This window comes from Podarcis raffonei, chromosome 4, assembly GCF_027172205.1.
Source record: "Podarcis raffonei isolate rPodRaf1 chromosome 4, rPodRaf1.pri, whole genome shotgun sequence".
NCBI lineage: Eukaryota > Metazoa > Chordata > Lepidosauria > Squamata > Lacertidae > Podarcis > Podarcis raffonei.
In genome coordinates, this window is record NC_070605.1 from 93,590,942 (window position 1) to 93,605,747 (window position 14,806).

Consider the following 14,806-nt stretch of genomic DNA (forward strand, 5'->3'; position numbering starts at 1 on the left):
TGCCAAACTGTTGCAAATGCTCCCCTGAAAGGTTTGGCGAAGGAAACTGAAGGCTTTTTATGACAGGACAAGAAATCAGCCCTCGACAACTTAACCGGCAGAGAAAGATTTTTTTGAAAAAATCCCTAAGCCCGGGGTCACAATTTCAGCAAAAATCTGACTTTTGGCAAATCACTCAAAAATGATGCCAAAATGTTGCAAATGCTCCCCTGAAAGGTTTGGCGAAGGAAACAGAAGGCTTTTTGTCACAGGACAAGAAATCAGCCCTTGACAACTTAACCGGCAGCATTTTTTTTTTTGAAAAAATCCCTAAGCCCCGGGGTCACAATTTCAGCAAAAATCTGACTTTTGGCAATTCACTCAAAAATGGTGCTAAACGGTTGCAAATGCTCCCCTGAAGGGTTTGGCGGTCGAAACAGAAGGCTTTTTATCACAGGACAGTAAATCAGCCCTCGACCACTTAACTCGCGGAAAAAGATTTTTTTGAAAAAAATCGCTAAGCCCCGGGGTCACAATTTCAGCAAAAATCTGACTTTTGGCAATTCACTCAAAAATGATGCCAAACTGTTGCAAATGCTCCCCTGAAAGGTTTGGCGAAGGAAACTGAAGGCTTTTTATGACAGGACAAGAAATCAGCCCTCGACAACTTAACCGGCAGAGAAAGATTTTTTTGAAAAAATCCCTAAGCCCGGGGTCACAATTTCAGCAAAAATCTGACTTTTGGCAAATCACTCAAAAATGATGCCAAAATGTTGCAAATGCTCCCCTGAAAGGTTTGGCGAAGGAAACAGAAGGCTTTTTGTCACAGGACAAGAAATCAGCCCTTGACAACTTAACCGGCAGCATTTTTTTTTTTTGAAAAAATCCCTAAGCCCCGGGGTCACAATTTCAGCAAAAATCTGACTTTTGGCAATTCACTCAAAAATGGTGCTAAACGGTTGCAAATGCTCCCCTGAAGGGTTTGGCGGTCGAAACAGAAGGCTTTTTATCACAGGACAAGAAATCAGCCCTCGACAACTTAACCGGCGGAAAAAGATTTTTTTGAAAAAAATCCCTAAGCCCCGGGGTCACAATTTCAGCAAAAATCTGACTTTTGGCAATTCAATGAAAAATGGTGCTAAACGGTTGCAAATGCTCCCGTGAAAGGTTTGGCGTTCGAAACAGAAGGCTTTTTATCACAGGACAAGAAATCAGCCCTCAACAACTTAACCGGCGGAGAAAGATTTTTTTCAAAAAATCCCTAAGCCCCGGGGTCACAATTTATGAAAAAATCTGACTTTTGGCAATTCACTCAAAAATGGTGGTAAACGGTTGCAAATGCTCCCGTGAAAGGTTTGGCGGTCGAAACAGAAGGATTTTATCACAGGACAAGAAATCAGCCCTCGACAACTTAACCGGCGGAAAAAGATTTTTTTGAAAAAATCCCTAAGCCCCGGGGTCACAATTTCTGAAAAAATCTGACTTTTGGCAATTCACTCAAAAATGATGCCAAACTGTTGCAAATGCTCCCCTGAAAGGTTTGGCGAAGGAAACAGAAGGCTTTTTGTCACAGGACAAGAAATCAGCCCTCGACAACTTAAGCGGCGGAAAAAGATTTTTTTGAAAAAATCCCTAAGCCCCGGGGTCACAATTTCTGAAGAAATCTGACTTTTGGCAAATCACTCAAAAACGATGCCAAACTGTTGCAAATGCTCCCCTGAAAGGTTTGGCGAAGGAAACTGAAGGCTTTTTATGACAGGACAAGAAATCAGCCCTCGACAACTTAACCGGCAGAAAAAGATTTTTTTGAAAAAATCCCTAAGCCCCGGGGTCAAAATTTCATCAAAAAACTGACTTTTGGCAATTCACTCAAAAATGGTGGTAAACGGTTGCAAATGCTCCCCTGAAAGGTTTGGCGGTCGAAACAGAAGGCATTTTATCACAGGAGAAGAAAGCTCCCCTCGACAACTTAACCGGCGGAAAAAGATTTTTTGAAAAAATCCCTAAGACGCGGGGTCACAATTTCTGAAAAAAACTGACTTTTTGCAATTGACTCAAAAATGATGCCAAACAGTTGCAAATGCTCCCCTGAAAGGTTTGGCGAAGGAAACAGAAGGCTTTTTATCACAGGACAAGAAATCAGCCCTCGACAACTTAACCGGCAGAATTTTTTGTTTGAAAAAATCCCTAAGCCCCGGGGTCACAATTTCAGCAAAAATCTAACTTTTGGCAATTCACTCAGAAATGGTGCTAAACGGTTGCAAATGCTCCCGTGAAAGGTTTTGCGATCGAAACAGAAGGCTTTTTATCACAGGACAAGAAATCAGCCCTCGACAACTTAACCGGCGGAAAAAGATTTTTTTGAAAAAATCCCTAAGCCCAGGGGTCACAATTTCTGAAAAAAACTGACTTTTTGCAAGTGACTCAAAAATGATGCCAAACTGTTGCAAATGCTCCCCTGAAAGCTTTGGCGAAGGAAACAGAAGGTTTTTTATCACAGGACAAGAAATCAGCCCTCGACAACTTAACAAGCTGAAAAAGACTTTTTGAAAAAATCGCTAAGCCCCGGGGTCACAATTTCAGCAAAAATCTGACTTTTGGCAATTCACTCAAAAATGGTGCTAAACGGTTGCAAATGCTCCCCTGAAAGGTTTGGCGAAGGAAACAGAAGGCTTTTTGTCACAGGACAAGAAATCAGCCCTCGACAACTTAAGCGGCGGAGAAAGATGTTTTTGAAAAAATCCCTAAGCCCCGGGGTCACAATTTCAGCAAAAATCTGACTTTTGGCAATTCACTCAAAAATGGTGCTAAACGGTTGCAAGTGCTCCCCTGAAAGGTTTTGCGATCGAAACAGAAGGCTTTTTATCACAGGACAAGAAATCAGCCCTCGACAACGTAACCGGCAGAATTTTTTTTTTTTGAAAAAATCCCTAAGCCCCGGGGTTACAATTTCAGCAAAAGTCTGACTTTTGGCAATTCACTCAAAAATGGTGCTTAAACGGATGCAAATGCTCCCCTGAAAGGTTTGGCGGTCGAAACAGAAGGCTTTTTATCACAGCACAAGAAATCAGCCCTTGACAAATTAACCGGCGGAAAAAGATTTTTTGAAAAAATCGCTAAGCCCCGGGGTCACAATTTCAGCAAAAATCTGACTTTTGGCAAATCACTCAAAAATGATGCCAAACTGTTGCAAATGCTCCCCTGAAAGGTTTGGCGAAGGAAATAGAAGGCTTTTTGTCACAGGACAAGAAATCAGCCCTCAACAACTTAACCGGCAGAAAAAGATTTTTTTGAAAAAATCCCTAAGCCCCGGGGTCACAATTTCTGAAAAAAACTGACTTTTTGCAATTGACTCAAAAATGATGCCAAACTGTTGCAAATGCTCCCCTGAAAGCTTTGGCGATCGAAACAGAAGGTTTTTTATCATAGGACAAGAAATCAGCCCTCGACAACTTAACAAGCTGAAAAAGACATTTTGAAAAAATCGCTAAGCCCCGGGGTCACAATTTCAGCAAAAATCTGACTTTTGGCAATTCACTCAAAAATGGTGGTAAACGGTTGCAAGTGCTCCCCTGAAAGGTTTGGCGGTCGAAACAGAAGGCATTTTATCACAGGACAAAAAATCAGCCCTCGACAACTTAACCAGCGGAAAAAGATTTTTTGAAAAAATCGCTAAGCCCCGGGGTCACAATTTCAGCAAAAATCTGACTTTTGGCAAATCACTCAAAAATGATGCCAAACTGTTGCAAAGGCTCCCCTGAAAGGTTTGGCGAAGGAAACAGAAGGCTTTTTGTCACAGGACAAGAAATCAGCCCTCAACAACTTAACCGGCAGAAAAAGATTTTTTTGAAAAAATCCCTAAGCCCCGGGGTCACAATTTCTGAAAAAAACTGACTTTTTGCAATTGACTCAAAAATGATGCCAAACTGTTACAAAAGCTCCCCTGAAAGCTTTGGCGAAGGAAACAGAAGGTTTTTTATCACAGGACAAGAAATCAGCCCTCGACAACTTAACAAGCTGAAAAAGATTTTTTTCAAAAAATCCCTAAGCCCCGGGGTCACAATTTCTGAAAAAAACTGACTTTTGGCAATTCAATGAAAAATGGTGGTAAACGGTTGCAAGTGCTCCCCTGAAAGGTTTGGCGGTCGAAACAGAAGGCATTTTATCACAGGACAAGAAATCAGCCCTCGACAACTTAACCGGCAGAGAAAGATTTTTTTGAAAAAATCCCTAAGCCCGGGGTCACAATTTCAGCAAAAATCTGACTTTTGGCAAATCACTCAAAAATGATGCCAAAATGTTGCAAATGCTCCCCTGAAAGGTTTGGCGAAGGAAACAGAAGGCTTTTTGTCACAGGACAAGAAATCAGCCCTCGACAACGTAACCGGCAGAATTTTTTTTTTTTGAAAAAATCCCTAAGCCCCGGGGTTACAATTTCAGCAAAAGTCTGACTTTTGGCAATTCACTCAAAAATGATGCCAAACGGTTGCAAATGCTCCCCTGAAAGCTTTGGCGAAGGAAACAGAAGGTTTTTTATCACAGGACAAGAAATCAGCCCTCGACAACTTAACAAGCTGAAAAAGACTTTTGGAAAAAATCGCTAAGCCCCGGGGTCACAATTTCAGCAAAAATCTGACTTTTGGCAATTCACTCAAAAATGGTGCTAAACGGTTGCAAGTGCTCCCCTGAAAGGTTTGGCGGTCGAAACAGAAGGCATTTTATCACAGGACAAGAAATCAGCCCTCGACAACTTAACCAGCGGAAAAAGATTTTTTGGAAAAAATCCCTAAGCCCCGGGGTCACAATTTCTGAAAAAAACTGACTTTTTGCAATTGACTCAAAAATGGTGCTAAACGGTTGCAAATGCTCCCGTGAAAGGTTTGGCGGTCGAAACAGAAGGCTTTTTATCACAGGACAAGAAATCAGCCCTCGACAACTTAACCGGCGGAAAAAGATTTTTTTGAAAAAAATCCCTAAGCCCCGGGGTCACAATTTCAGCAAAAATCTGACTTTTGGCAATTCAATGGAAAATGATGCCAAACTGTTGCAAATGCTCCCCTGAAAGGTTTGGCGAAGGAAACAGAAGGCTTTTTGTCACAGGACAAGAAATCAGCCCTCGACAACTTAACCGGCAGAGAAAGATTTTTTTGAAAAAATCCCTAAGCCCGGGGTCACAATTTCAGCAAAAATCTGACTTTTGGCAAATCACTCAAAAATGATGCCAAAATGTTGCAAATTCTCCCCTGAAAGGTTTGGCGAAGGAAACAGAAGGCTTTTTGTCAGAGGACAAGAAATCAGCCCTTGACAACTTAACCGGCAGAATTTTTTTTTTTGAAAAAATCCCTAAGCCCCGGGGTCACAATTTCAGCAAAAATCTGACTTTTGGCAATTCACTCAAAAATGGTGCTAAACGGTTGCAAATGCTCCCCTGAAAGGTTTGGCGGTCGAAACAGAAGGCTTTTTATCACAGGAAAAGAAATCAGCCCTCGACAACTTAACCGGCAGAAAAAGATTTTTTGAAAAAATCCCTAAGCCCCGGGGTCACAATTTCTGAAAAAATCTGACTTAGTGCAATTGACTCAAAAATGATGCCAAACTGTTGCAAATGCTCCCCTGAAAGCTTTGGCGAAGGAAACAGAAGGCTTTTTGTCACAGGACAAGAAATCAGCCCACGACAACTTAACAGGCTGAAAAAGACTTTTTGAAAAAATCGCTAAGCCCCGCCCGGGGTCACAATTTCAGCAAAAATCTGACTTTTGGTAATTCACTCAAAAATGGTGCTAAACGGTTGCAAGTGCTCCCCTGAAAGGTTTGGCGGTCGAAACAGAAGGCATTTTATCACAGGACAAGAAATCAGCCCTCAACAACTTAACCGGCGGAAAAAGATTTTTTGAAAAAATCGCTAAGCCCCGGGGTCACAATTTCAGCAAAAATCTGACTTTTGGCAAATCACTCAAAAATGATGCCAAACTGTTGCAAATGCTCCCCTGAAAGGTTTGGCGAAGGAAACAGAAGGCTTTTTGTCACAGGACAAGAAATCAGCCCTCGACAACTTAACCGGCGGAAAAAGATTTTTTTGAAAAAATCCCTAAGCCCCGGGGTCACAATTTCTGAAGAAATCTGACTTTCGAAATTCACTCAAAAATGATGCCAAACTGTTGCAAATGCTCCCCTGAAAGGTTTGGTGAAGGAAACTGAAGGCTTTTTATCACAGGACAAGAAATCAGCCCTCGACAACTTAACAGGCTGAAAAAGACTTTTTGAAAAAATCGCTAAGCCCCGGGGTCACAATTTCAGCAAAAATCTGACTTTTGGTAATTCAGTGAAAAATGGTGCTAAACGGTTGCAAGTGCTCCCCTGAAAGGTTTGGCGGTCGAAACAGAAGGCATTTTATCACAGGACAAGAAATCAGCCCTCGACAACTTAACCGGCGGAAAAAGATTTTTTGAAAAAATCGCTAAGCCCCGGGGTCACAATTTCAGCAAAAATCTGACTTTTGGCAAATCACTCAAAAATGATGCCAAACTGTTGCAAATGCTCCCCTGAAAGGTTTGGCGAAGGAAACAGAAGGCTTTTTGTCACAGGACAAGAAATCAGCCCTCAACAACTTAGCCGGCGGAAAAAGATTTTTTGAAAAAACCCTAAGCCCCGGGGTCACAATTTCAGCAAAAATCTGACTTTTGGCAATTCACTCAAAAATGGTGCTAAACGGTTGCAAATGCTCCCGTGAAAGGTTTGGCGGTCGAAACAGAAGGCATTTTATCACAGGACAAGAAATCAGCCCTCGACAACTTAAGCGGCGGAGAAAGATGTTTTTGAAAAAATCCCTAAGCCCCGGGGTCACAATTTCAGCAAAAATCTGACTTTTGGCAATTCAATGAAATATGGTGCTAAACGGTGCAAATGCTCCCGTGAAAGGTTTGGCGGTCGAAACAGAAGGCTTTTTATCACAGGTCAAGAAATCAGGCCTCGACAACTTAACCGGCGGAAAAAGATTTTTTGAAAAAATCCCTAAGCCCCGGGGTCACAATTTCTGAAAAAAACTGACTTTTGGCAATTCACTCAAAAATGATGCCAAACTGTTGCAAATGCGCCGCTGAAAGCTTTGGCGAAGGAAACAGAAGGCTTTTCATCACAGGAGAAGAAATAGCCCTCGACAACTTAACCGGCAGAAAAAGATTTTTTGAAAAAACCCTAAGCCCCGGGGTCACAATTTCAGCAAAAATCTGACTTTTGGCAATTCACTCAAAAATCGTGATAAACGGTTGCAAATGCTCCCCTGAAAGGTTTGGCAGTCGAAACAGAAGGCTTTTTATCACAGGACAAGAAATCAGCCCTTGACAACTTAACCGGCGGAAAAAGATTTTTTGAAAAAATCCCTAAGCCCCGGGGTCACAATTTCTGAAGAAAACTGACTTTTTGCAATTGACTCAAAAATGGTGCTAAACGGTTGCAAATGCTCCCGTGAAAGGTTTGGCGGTCGAAACAGAAGGCTTTTTATCACAGGACAAGAAATCAGCCCTCGACAACTTAACCGGCGGAAAAAGATTTTTTTGAAAAAAATCCCTAAGCCCCGGGGTCACAATTTCAGCAAAAATCTGACTTTTGGCAATTCAATGAAAAATGGTGCTAAACGGTTGCAAATGCTCCCGTGAAAGGTTTGGCGGTCGAAACAGAAGGCTTTTTATCACAGGACAAGAAATCAGCCCTTGACAACTTAACCGGGGGAGAAAGATTTTTTTGAAAAAATCCCTAAGCCCCGGGGTCACAATTTCTGAAAAAATCTGACTTTTGGCAATTCACTCAAAAATGGTGCAAAACGGTTGCAAATGCTCCCGTGAAAGGTTTGGCGGTCGAAACAGAAGGCTTTTTATCACAGGACAAGAAATCAGCCCTCGACAACTTAAGCGGCGGAGAAAGATGTTTTTGAAAAAATCCCTAAGCCCGGGGTCACAATTTCAGCAAAAATCTGACTTTTGGCAAATCACTCAAAAATGATGCCAAAATGTTGCAAATGCTCCCCTGAAAGGTTTGGTGAAGGAAACAGAAGGCTTTTTGTCACAGGACAAGAAATCAGCCCTTGACAACTTAACCGGCAAAATTTTTTTTTTGAAAAAATCCCTAAGCCCCGGGGTCACAATTTCAGCAAAAATCTGACTTTTGGCAATTCACTCAAAAATGGTGCTAAACGGTTGCAAATGCTCCCCTGAAGCGTTTGGCGGTCGAAACAGAAGGCTTTTTATCACAGGACAAGAAATCAGCCCTCGACAACTTAAGCGGCGGAAAAAGATTTTTTGAAAAAATCCCTAAGCCCCGGGGTCACAATTTCAGCAAAAATCTGACTTTTGGCAATTCACTCAAAAATCATGCTAAACGGATGCAAATGCTCCCCTGAAAGGTTTGGCGGTCGAAACAGAAGGCTTTTTATCACAGGACAAGAAATCAGCCCTTGACAAGTTAACCGGCGGAAAAAGATTTTTTGAAAAAATCCCTAAGCCCCGGGGTCACAATTTCTGAAAAAAACTGACTTTTTGCAATTGACTCAAAAATGGTGCTAAACGGTTGCAAAAGCTCCCGTGAAAGGTTTGGCGGTCGAAACAGAAGGCTTTTTATCACAGGACAAGAAATCAGCCCTTGACAACTTAACCGGGGGAGAAAGATTTTTTTGAAAAAATCCCTAAGCCCCGGGGTCACAATTTCTGAAAAAATCTGACTTTTGGCAATTCATTCAAAAATGATGCCAAACTGTTGCAAATGCTCCCCTGAAAGGTTTGGCGGAGAAACCTGAAGGCTTTTTATGACAGGACAAGAAATCAGCCCTCAACAACTTAACCGGTGGAAAAAGATTTTTTTGAAAAAATCCCTAAGCCCCGGGTCACAATTTCTGAAAAAATCTGACTTTCGGAAATTCACTCAAAAATGATGCCAAACTGTTGCAAATGCTCCCCTGAAAGGTTTGGTGAAGGAAACTGAAGGCTTTTTATCACAGGACAAGAAATCAGCCCTTGACAACTTAACCGGCGGAAAAAGATTTTTTTGAAAAAATCCCTAAGCCTCGGGGTCACAATTTCAGCAAAAAACTGACTTTTGGCAATTCACTCAAAAATGGTGCAAAACGGTTGCAAATGCTCCCGTGAAAGGTTTGGCGGTCGAAACAGAAGGCATTTTATCACAGGACAAGAAATCAGCCCTCGACAACTTAAGCGGCGGAGAAAGATGTTTTTGAAAAAATCCCTAATCCCCGGGGTCACAATTTCAGCAAAAATCTGACTTTTGGCAATTCAATGAAATATGGTGTTAAACGGTTGCAAATGCTCCCGTGAAAGGTTTGGCGGTCGAAACAGAAGGCATTTTATCACAGGACAAGAAATCAGCCCTTGACAACTTAACCGGCGGAAAAAGATTTTTTTAAAAAAAATCCCTAAGCCCTAAGCAATACCTAAGCAAAAATCTGACTTTTGGCAATTCAATGAAAAATGGTGCTAAACGGTTGCAAATGCTCCCGTGAAAGGTTTGGCGTTCGAAACAGAAGGCTTTTTATCACAGGACAAGAAATCAGCCCTCAACAACTTAACCGGCGGAGAAAGATTTTTTTCAAAAAATCCCTAAGCCCCGGGGTCACAATTTATGAAAAAATCTGACTTTTGGCAATTCACTCAAAAATGGTGGTAAACGGTTGCAAATGCTCCCGTGAAAGGTTTGGCGGTCGAAACAGAAGGATTTTATCACAGGACAAGAAATCAGCCCTCGACAACTTAACCGGCGGAAAAAGATTTTTTTGAAAAAATCCCTAAGCCCCGGGGTCACAATTTCTGAAAAAATCTGACTTTTGGCAATTCACTCAAAAATGATGCCAAACTGTTGCAAATGCTCCCCTGAAAGCTTTGGCGAAGGAAACTGAAGGCTTTTTATGACAGGACAAGAAATCAGCCCTCGACAACTTAACCGGCAGATTTTTTTCTTTTAAAAAAAATCCCTAAGCCCCGGGGTCACAAATTCTGAAAAAATCTGACTTTTTGCAATTGACTCAAAAATGATGCCAAACTGTTGCAAATGCTCCCCTGAAAGCTTTGGCGAAGGAAACAGAAGGCTTTTTATCACAGGAGAAGAAATAAGCCCTCGACAACTTAACCGGCAGAAAAAGATTTTTTGAAAAAATCCCTAAGCCCCGGGGTCACAATTTCTGAAAAAAACTGACTTTTGGCAATTCACTCAAAAATGATGCCAAGCTGTTGCAAATGCGCCCCTGAAAGCTTTGGCGAAGGAAACAGAAGGCTTTTCATCACAGGAGAAGAAATAAGCCCTCGACAACTTAACTGGCGGAAAAAGATTGTTTGAAAAAATCCCTATGCCCCGGGGTCACAATTTCAGCAAAAATCTGACTTTTGGCAATTCACTCAAAAATCGTGATAAACGCTTGCAAATGCTCCCCTGAAAGGTTTGGCAGTCGAAACAGAAGGCTTTTTATCACAGGACAAGAAATCAGCCCTCGACAACTTAACCGGCGGAAAAAGATTTTTTGAAAAAATCGCTAAGCCCCGGGGTCACAATTTCAGCAAAAATCTGACTTTTGGCAAATCACACAAAAATGATGCCAAACTGTTGCAAATGCTCACCTGAAAGGTTTGGCGAAGGAAACAGAAGGCTTTTTGTCACAGGACAAGAAATCAGCCCTCAACAACTTAACCGGCGGAAAAAGATTTTTTTGAAAAAATCCCTAAGCCCCGGGGTCACAATTTCTGAAGAAATCTGACTTTCGAAATTCACTCAAAAATGATGCCAAACTGTTGCAAATGCTCCCCTGAAAGGTTTGGTGAAGGAAACTGAAGGCTTTTTATCACAGGACAAGAAATCAGCCCTTGACAACTTAACCGGCGGAAAAAGATTTTTTTGAAAAAATCCCTAAGCCCCGGGGTCACAATTTCAGCAAAAAACTGACTTTTGGCAATTCACTCAAAAATGGTGCTAAACGGTTGCAAATGCTCCCGTGAAAGGTTTGGCGGTCGAAACAGAAGGCATTTTATCACAGGACAAGAAATCAGCCCTCGACAACTTAAGCGGCGGAGAAAGATGTTTTTGAAAAAATCCCTAAGCCCCGGGGTCACAATTTCTGAAAAAAACTGACTTTTGGCAATTCACTCAAAAATGATGCCAAACTGTTGCAAATGCGCCGCTGAAAACTTTGGCGAAGGAAACAGAAGGCTTTTCATCACAGGAGAAGAAATAAGCCCTCGACAACTTAACCGGCAGAAAAAGATTTTTTGAAAAAACCCTAAGCCCCGGGGTCACAATTTCAGCAAAAATCTGACCTTTGGCAATTCACTCAAAAATCGTGATAAACGGTTGCAAATGCTCCCCTGAAAGGTTTGGCAGTCGAAACAGAAGGCTTTTTATCAGAGGACAAGAAATCAGCCCTTGACAACTTAACCGGCGGAAAAAGATTTTTTGAAAAAATCCCTAAGCCCCGGGGTCACAATTTCTGAAGAAAACTGACTTTTTGCAATTGACTCAAAAATCGTGCTAAACGGATGCAAATGCTCCCCTGAAAGGTTTGGCGGTCGAAACAGAAGGCTTTTTATCAGAGGACAAGAAATCAGCCCTTGACAACTTAACCGGCGGAAAAAGATTTTTTGAAAAAATCCCTAAGCCCGGGGTCACAATTTCTGAAGAAAACTGACTTTTTGCAATTGACTCAAAAATGGTGCTAAACGGTTGCAAATGCTCCCGTGAAAGGTTTGGCGGTCGAAACAGAAGGCTTCTTATCACAGGACAAGAAATCAGCCCTCGACAACTTAACCGGGGAAAAAGATTTTTTTGAAAAAAATCCCTAAGCCCCGGGGTCACAATTTCAGCAAAAATCTGACTTTTGGCAATTCAATGAAAAATGGTGCTAAACGGTTGCAAATGCTCCCGTGAAAGGTTTGGCGGTCGAAACAGAAGGCTTTTTATCACAGGACAAGAAATCAGCCCTTGACAACTTAACCGGGGGGAAAAGATTTTTTGAAAAAATCCCTAAGCCCCGGGGTCACAATTTCTGAAAAAAACTGACTTTTTGCAATTGACTCAAAAATGGTGCTAAACGGTTGCAAATGCTCCCGTGAAAGGTTTGGCGTTCGAAACAGAAGGCTTTTTATCACAGGACAAGAAATCAGCCCTCGACAACTTAACCGGCGGAAAAAGATTTTTTTGAAAAAAATCCCTAAGCCCTAAGCAATCCCTAAGCAAAAATCTGACGTTTCGCAATTCAATGAAAAATGGTGCTAAACGGTTGCAAATGCTCCCGTGAAAGGTTTGGCATTCGAAACAGAAGGCTTTTTATCACAGGACAAGAAATCAGCCCTCAACAACTTAACCGGCGGAGAAAGATTTTTTTTTGAAAAAATCCCTAAGCCCCGGGGTCACAATTTCTGAAAAAATCTGACTTTTGGCAATTCACTCAAAAATGGTGGTAAACGGTTGCAAATGCTCCCGTGAAAGGTTTGGGTGTCGAAACAGAAGGCTTTTTATCACAGGACAGTAAATCAGCCCTCGACCACTTAACTCGCGGAAAAAGATTTTTTTGAAAAAAATCCCTAAGCCCCGGGGTCACAATTTCAGCAAAAATCTGACTTTTGGCAATTCAATGAAAAATGGTGCTAAACGGTTGCAAATGCTCCCGTGAAAGGTTTGGCGGTCGAAACAGAAGGCTTTTTATCACAGGACAAGAAATCAGCCCTTGACAACTTAACCGGGGGAGAAAGATTTTTTTGAAAAAATCCCTAAGCCCCGGGGTCACAATTTCTGAAAAAATCTGACTTTTGGCAATTCACTCAAAAATGGAGGTAAACGGTTGCAAATGCTCCCGTGAAAGGTTTGGGTGTCGAAACAGAAGCCTTTTTATCATAGCACAAGAAATCAGCCCTCGACCACTTAACCGGCGGAAAAAGATTTTTTGAAAAAATCGCTAAGCCCCGGGGTCACAATTTCAGCAAAAATCTGACCTTTGGCAAATCACTCAAAAATGATGCCAAACTGTTGCAAATGCTCCCCTGAAAGGTTTGGCGAAGGAAACAGAAGGCTTTTTGTCACAGGACAAAAAATCAGCCCTCGACAACTTAACCGGCAGAATTTTTTTTTTTTGAAAAAATCCCTAAGCCCCGGGGTCACAATTTCAGCAAAAATCTGACTTTTGGAAATTCACTCAAAAATGGTGCTAAACGGTTGCAAATGCTCCCCTGAAAGGTTTGGCGTTCGAAACAGAAGGCTTTTTATCACAGGAGAAGAAATCAGCCCTCGACAACTTAACCGGCGGAAAAAGATTTTTTTGAAAAAAATCCCTAAGCCCCGGGGTCACAATTTCAGCAAAAATCTGACTTTTGGCAATTCACTCAAAAATGATGCTAAACGGTTGCAAATGCTCCCCTGAAAGCTTTGGCGAAGGAAACAGAAGGCTTTTTATCACAGGACAAGAAATCAGCCCTCGACAACATAACCAGCAGAAAAAGATTTTTTTGAAAAAATCCCTAAGCCCCGGGTTTACAATTTCTGAAAAAAATCTGACTTTTGGCAATTCACTCAAAAATGGTGGTAAACGGTTAGAAATGCTCCCGTGAAAGGTTTGGCGGTCGAAACAGAAGGATTTTATCACAGGACAAGAAATCAGCGCTCGACAACTTAACCGGCGGAAAAAGATTTTTTTGAAAAAATCCCTAATCCCCGGGGTCACATTTTCTGAAAAAATCTGACTTTTGGCAATTCACTCAAAAATGATGCCAAACTGTTGCAAATGCTCCCCTGAAAGGTTTGGCGAAGGAAACTGAAGGCTTTTTATGACAGGACAAGAAATCAGCCCTCGACAACTTAACCGGCAGAAAAAGATTTTTTTGATAAAATCCCTAAGCCCCGGGGTCACAATTTCATCAAAAAACTGACTTTTGGCAATTCACTCAAAAATGGTGCTAAACGGTTGCAAATACTCCCGTGAAAGGTTTGGCGGTCGAAACAGAAGGCATTTTATCACAGGAGAAGAAAGCAGCCCTCGACAACTTAACCGGCGGAAAAAGATTTTTTGAAAAAATCCCTAAGCTCCGGGGTCACAATTTCAGCAAAAATATGACTTTTGGCAAATCACTCAAAAATGATGCCAAACTGTTGCAAATGCTCCCTTGAACGGTTTGGCGAAGGAAACAATAGGCTTTTTATCACAGGACAAGAAATCAGCCCTCGACAACTTAACCGGCAGAATTTTTTTTTTGAAAAAATCCCTAAGCCCCGCGGTCACAATTTCAGCAAAAATCTAACTTTTGGCAATTCACTCAGAAATGGTGCTAAACGGTTGCAAATGCTCCCGTGAAAGGTTTTGCGATCGAAACAGAAGGCTTTTTATCACAGGATAAGAAATCAGCCCTTGACAACTTAACCGGGGGAGAAAGATTTTTTTGAAAAAATCCCTAACCCCCGGGGTCACAATTTCAGGAAAAATCTGACGTTCTCCAATTCACTCAAAAATGGTGTCAAACGGTTGCAAATGCTCCCCTGAGAGGATTGGCGGTCGAAACAGAAGGCTTTTTATCACAGGACAAGAAATCAGCCCTCGACAACTTAACCGGCAGAAAAATATGTTTTTGAAAAAATCCCTAAGCCCCGGGGTCACACTTTCATCAAAAATCTGACTTTCGGCAATTCACTCAAAAATGGTGCCAAACACTTGCAAATGCTCCCCTGAAAGGTTTGGGGGTCGAAACAGAAGGCTTTTTATCACAGGACAGTAAATCAGCCCTCAACCACTTAACCGGCAGAAAAATATTTTTTTGAAAATATCCCTAAGACCCGGGGTCACAATTTCTTC